Consider the following 6160-nt stretch of genomic DNA (forward strand, 5'->3'; position numbering starts at 1 on the left):
CTTCAGATTGACACGTACAAAGAACAGCACTAACCAATTTCTAAAGACTGTTGACATCTAGTGGAAGCCATAGGAACTGCAACCAGGTTCCTAATAAATAGGGTTTCCCATAGAAAACTATTGGAAAATCCTATGACCTCAATTTTTCCCCCTGAATGTTTTGTTCTCGGGTTTCACCTGCCAAATCAGTTATGTTATACTCACAGACATCATTTTAACAGTTTTAGGAACATTAGAGTCTTTTCTATCCAAATCTACCAATTATATGCATATCTTAGCTTCTGGGCCTGAGTAACAGGCAGTTTACTTTGGGCACGCTTTTCATCTGGATGTCAAAATACTGCCCCCTAGCCTTAAGAAGAAGATTTATTAAAACAGTTACAGAGTTTAATGGCTGTGACAGGAGAAAACTGATGATGGATCGACATCATTGTAGTTATTCCACAATACTGACCTAATTTAGGGTGGCAGGTAGCCTAGAGGTTAGAGTGTTGGGTCAATAACAGTAAAGGTTGCTGTTCAAATCCTAACTGAGAGGTGAAAAATTGGTTGACGTGCCCTTGAGCAAGACACTTACCCTAGTTGCTCTGGATAATAGCACCTAATAAATGACTACCATTTTAATTGACAGAGTGAAAAGAAGGAAGCCTGTACAGAATAAAAATGTTCCTGTTTGCAATAAGGCACTAAACTTGTAACTTTTTTCCAGAATATAAAGTGTTATGTTTGGGGCAAATCCAATACAACACATTACTATGTATCACCCTCATATTTTCAAGCATAATGGTGGCTGCATCATGTTATAGGTATGCTTGTAATCGTTAAGGACTGGGGAGTTTTTCAGGATAAAAATAAATAAACTGAATGTAGCTAACCACAGGCAAAATCCTAGAGGAAAACCATTCCACCAGTCACTGGGAGATCAATTCACATTTCAGCAGGACAATAACTTAAAATACAAGTCTAAGTCTACCCTGGAGTTGCTTAACAAGAAGTCGGTGAACGTTTCTGAGTGGAAATGCAGGTATGGAAGGCTCTTAGAAAACTTACCCACAAAGACTCACAGCTGTAATCACTGCCAAAGGTGATCCTACAAAATATTGACTTGGGGTGTGAATACTTATATAAATGTCTTTATTTATTTTTCAATAAATTTGCAAATATTTCTAAAAACATGTTTTCACATTGTCATTATGAGGTATTGTGTGTAATCTATACACAATACCCCAAAATGACAAATCAAAAACAGGTCAATTTTGTTTTTAGCAAATATATATATTAAAAAAATACAGAAATACCTTATTTACATAAGTATTCAGACCCTTTGCAATGAAACTCGAAATTGAGCTTAGGTGCATCCTGTTTCCATTGATAATCCTTGAGATGTTTCTACAACTTGATTGTAGTCCACCTGTGGTAAATTCAATTGAATGGACATGATTTGGAAAGGCACACACCTGTCTATATAGGTTCCACAGTTGACAATGCATGTCAGAGCAAGAACCAAGCCATGAGGTCGAAGGAATTGTCCATAAAGTTCAGAGACAGGATTGTGTCCAGGCACAGATCTGGAGAAGGGTATCAATAAATGTCTGCAGCATTGAAGGCCCCCAAGAACACAGTGGTCTCCATCATTCTTAAATGGAAGAAGTTTGGAACCACCAAGACTCGTCCTAGAGCTGGCCGCCCGGACAAACTGAGCAATCAGGGGAGAAGGGCCTTAGTCAGGGAGGTGACCAAGAACCTGATGGTCACTCTGACAGAGCTCCAGAGCTCCTCTGTGGAGATGGGAGAACTTTCAAGAATGACAACCATCTGTGCAGCATCCACCAATCAAATCAAATCAAATTTATTTATATAGCCCTTCGTACATCAGCTGATATCTCAAAGTGCTGTACAGAAACCCAGCCTAAAACCCCAAACAGCAAACAATGCAGGTGTAAAAGCACGGTGGCTAGGAAAAACTCCCTAGAAAGGCCAAAACCTAGGAAGAAACCTAGAGAGGAACCAGGCTATGTGGGGTGGCCAGTCCTCTTCTGGCTGTGCCGGGTAGAGATTATAACAGAACATGACCAAGATGTTCAAATGTTCATAAATGACCAGCATGGTCGAATAATAATAAGGCAGAACAGTTGAAACTGGAGCAACAGCACAGTCAGGTGGACTGGGGACAGCAAGGAGTCATCATGTCAGGTAGTCCTGGGGCATGGTCCTAGGGCTCAGGTCCTCCGAGAGAGAGAAAGAAAGAGAGAATTAGAGAGAGCATATGTGGGGTGGCCAGTCCTCTTCTGGCTGTGCCGGGTGGAGATTATAACAGAACGTGGCCAAGATGTTTAAATGTTCATAAATGACCAGCATGGTTGAATAATAGTAAGGCAGAACAGTTGAAACTGGAGCAGCAGCATGGCCAGGTGGACTGGGGACAGCAAGGAGTCATCATGTCAGGTAGTCCTGGGACATGGTCCTAGGGCCCAGGCCAGTTGAAACTGGAGCAGCAGCATGGCCAGGTGGACTGGGGACAGCAAGGAGTCATCATGTCAGGTAGTCCTGGGGCATGGTCCTAGGGCTCAGGTCCTCCGAGAGAGAGAAAGAAAGAGAGAAGGAGAGAATTAGAGAACGCACACTTAGATTCACACAGGACACCGAATAGGACAGGAGAAGTACTCCAGATATAACAAACTGACCCTAGCCCCCCGACACATAAACTACTGCAGCATAAATACTGGAGGCTGAGACAGGAGGGGTCAGGAGACACTCAGGCCTTTATGGTAGAGGGGCCAGACGGAAGCCACTCCTCAGTAAAAGGCACATGACAGGCCGCTTGGAGTTTTCCAAAAGGCACCTAAAGACTCTCAGACCATGAGAAACAAGATTCTCTGGTCTGATGAAACCAAGATTCAACTCTTTGGCCTGAATGCCAAGAGTCACCTCTAGAGGAAACCTGGCAGCATCCCTAAGGTTAAGCATGGTGGTGGCAGCATTATGCTGTGAGGGTGTTTTTCAGAGTCAGGGACTGGGAGACTAGTCAGGATCGAGGGAAAGATGAACGGAGCAAAGTACAGAGAGATTCTTGATGAAAACCTACTCCAGAATGCGCAGGTCCTCAGACTGGGGTGAAGATTCACCTTCCAACAGGACAACGACCCTAAGCACAGAGCCAAGACAACGCAGGAGTGGCTTCAGGACAAGTTTTTGAATGCCCTTGAATGGCCCAGCTAGGGACTTGATCCTGATCAAACATATCTGGAGTGACCTGAAAATATCTGTCCAGCGATGTTCCCCATCCTACCTGACAGAGGATCTGCAGAGAAGAATGTGAGAAACTCCCCAAATACAGGTGTGCCATGCTTGTAGCGTCATACTCAAGAAGACTTGAGGTTGTAATTACTGCCAAAGGTGCTTCAACAAAGTGCTGAGTATCACTAGGATCACTAGTCACTTTTAACAATGCCACTTTAAATAACGCCACTTTAATAATGTTTACCTATCTTACATTACTCATATCACATGTATATACTGTATTTTATATCATCTACTGCACCTTGCCTATGCAGCTCGGCCATCGCTCATCCATATACTTATTTGTACATATTCTCACTTACCTCTTTAGATTTGTGTGTATTAGGTAGTTGTTGGGAATTGTTAGATTATTTGTTAGATACTACTGCACTGTTGGAACTTGAAGCACAAGCATTTCACTACACTAGCATTAACATCTGCTGACCATGCGTATGTGACCAATACAATTTGATTTGATTTGATATGAAAGTAAAGGGTCTGACTACTTACGTAAGTGTGATATTTCAGTCGTTTTTTTTTATTATAAATTTGCAAAAAATTATAAAAACCTGTTTTTTCTTTGTCATTATTGGGTATTGTGTGTAGATTGATGAGGGGGAAAAACAATTGAATCCATTTTTAGAATAAGGCTGTAACATAACAAAATATGGAAAAAGTCAAGGGGTCTGAAAACTTTCAGAATGCACTGTATATTAATTAAATGGTCTAGCGTGTCGTGCTGAACAAGATACATGGCTGGTGAACGAGACAGTAAAGATTTATCCCTGATTGCCATCTTGTGGTAGATACTGTATCTAGTAGGCCTAATTTCAACGGAATATAGCCTTCATTTCTAAGAATAAGGTTTAGAAACTGTATTGAGGATTAACTCTCTTATTTGACTTATTTCAAACAAAAACAAAAAAAACTCAATTTTTAAAATACTTTTGTTTCCAAAGGATAGCCTACCTTATAAACAAATGATGTATAGCTCCAAATGATGTATAGCTCCAAATGATGTATAGCTCCAAATGATGTATAGCTCCAAATAATGTATAGCTCCAAATGATGTTGAATTGTTATTAGATGTGTTATAGAAATCACCTAGTGCTGTGCATGTGAACATATGATGGGATGATGTTTTTGTTGATGCCCACTATTTTAAGATTTGCACACATTATAGAAAAAAACTAAATGTGTTACTATCTCAATTATATCAATTTCCAAGGTTATTATCATCATGTATACATTATATCAATATTATTGAGAACGTTCTAGTGGTATAAATTGTGTTATCGCGGTATTTCACTACTGTAAACCAGCGAGAAATTACGAAAGGGGCGTATTCTCTCGTGTACATTCTATTTAATAGCTATGTGAAATCAGCGACATTAAGCCACACTAAGCGCCACTAACGGGTCCCAAATCGCGCAAAAAGCTTCAAAACAAAATCATAGATTTACCTGAACACGATCACAAATTGTATTATAGTTTGTCTGTTTCAAGATGTGTTCTGTTTTTCTGATCCTACCCTCATCTTTTCGTGTTCTTTTAATAGATATTAAGGCTCATGGTTAAATTCTAGAGGTTATTTGTAAATATTCTGCCAATGTGGGTAAATAAACAAAAAAACGCAATCATTCTATTTTAATAAGGGGACATATTTATTAAACATCAATGTTATATGTAAATGAGTTGAAAACGAATTAATGATTGAAAGTTAAATATTCTAATATTAGTTTAATTTCCATTCCACTGGATGGCACTGTCCCCCATGCTGCTCCAGGGGTCTGAGGATTAAACTAGTCAAACACATGCATTGGTATATTTGGTGTGCATGGTTATAAACGTTACAATTATTACACTATTATTGACTGTTATAAACACATATTACAATGTACATTGTTATTACATTGTTAAAACAGCAAACCCACATTGTGAAGAGTGGGTGAAATCATAAAGGGTTTGCAGAAACACATGAGCTGAAGGGGGGCAAGTTGTCCATATAAAATAAGTTACAAGAGGAGAACCAAGAAATAACCGACCGACAGACAGACAGACAGACAGACAGACAGACAGACAGACAGACAGACAGACATGTATCCACTTATCTGAAGCTGATGAGGTTGTTGTAGATGAGACTGAGTTTCAAGTAACCAATAGAATTTGATATGCTGTATTCATGTACATTTTTCTCAGTAGCCCCTACTAATTCTGCTCTCACCGAGATATTCCCGCTACTCACATCACCTATCATAACCACCAAAGCCATTCCCTGCTCACTCAGCTCCTGAAACTGATCACACTCTGCCCCTTCCAAACACCCACCTTCCTACACCATCCACTGACACCTCCTCCTCCCTCAGGCCTACTAAGGGGTAAACATCACTCCCTACGTCGACTCCTCCTATACCTTCCACCCCAAGATTCTTGTCATCATACTAAATACCAGAGTGTGGTCCAAGGCAGAATCATTCCCTGTGGCTACATTAATCCTGGTCCCTCGGCCATCATTCAGGCACACCAGCTCTTTCACCTCTATCAATGTGGCCCATGTTCCCCTGCCAGAGTGTGTTGTGTGAATTAAATTGCCACACCACATTATTGTGTATAGTGTTGTCATAGAGGACTTAAATAAAATTAAAATAAATGTCAGCAGTGGACGTAGATTTCTGCTGAAAAAAATAGCCTGATGACACAAACTTTGATGGTATAACACTGGATCCTATTCGTGTACGAGGATTCCAAATCACCCCCTTTATTGGATACAACTTGTATTGTTCCAATAGTACAGTAACAAATAGCTGTAAAGTGCTGTAATGAAAATACGGTTTTGGTAACAGTTGACAGTAGGTTTTCCTCAAATAAACTATTGAATGAC

Source organism: Oncorhynchus nerka, linkage group LG10, assembly GCF_034236695.1.
Source record: "Oncorhynchus nerka isolate Pitt River linkage group LG10, Oner_Uvic_2.0, whole genome shotgun sequence".
Taxonomy (NCBI): domain Eukaryota; kingdom Metazoa; phylum Chordata; class Actinopteri; order Salmoniformes; family Salmonidae; genus Oncorhynchus; species Oncorhynchus nerka.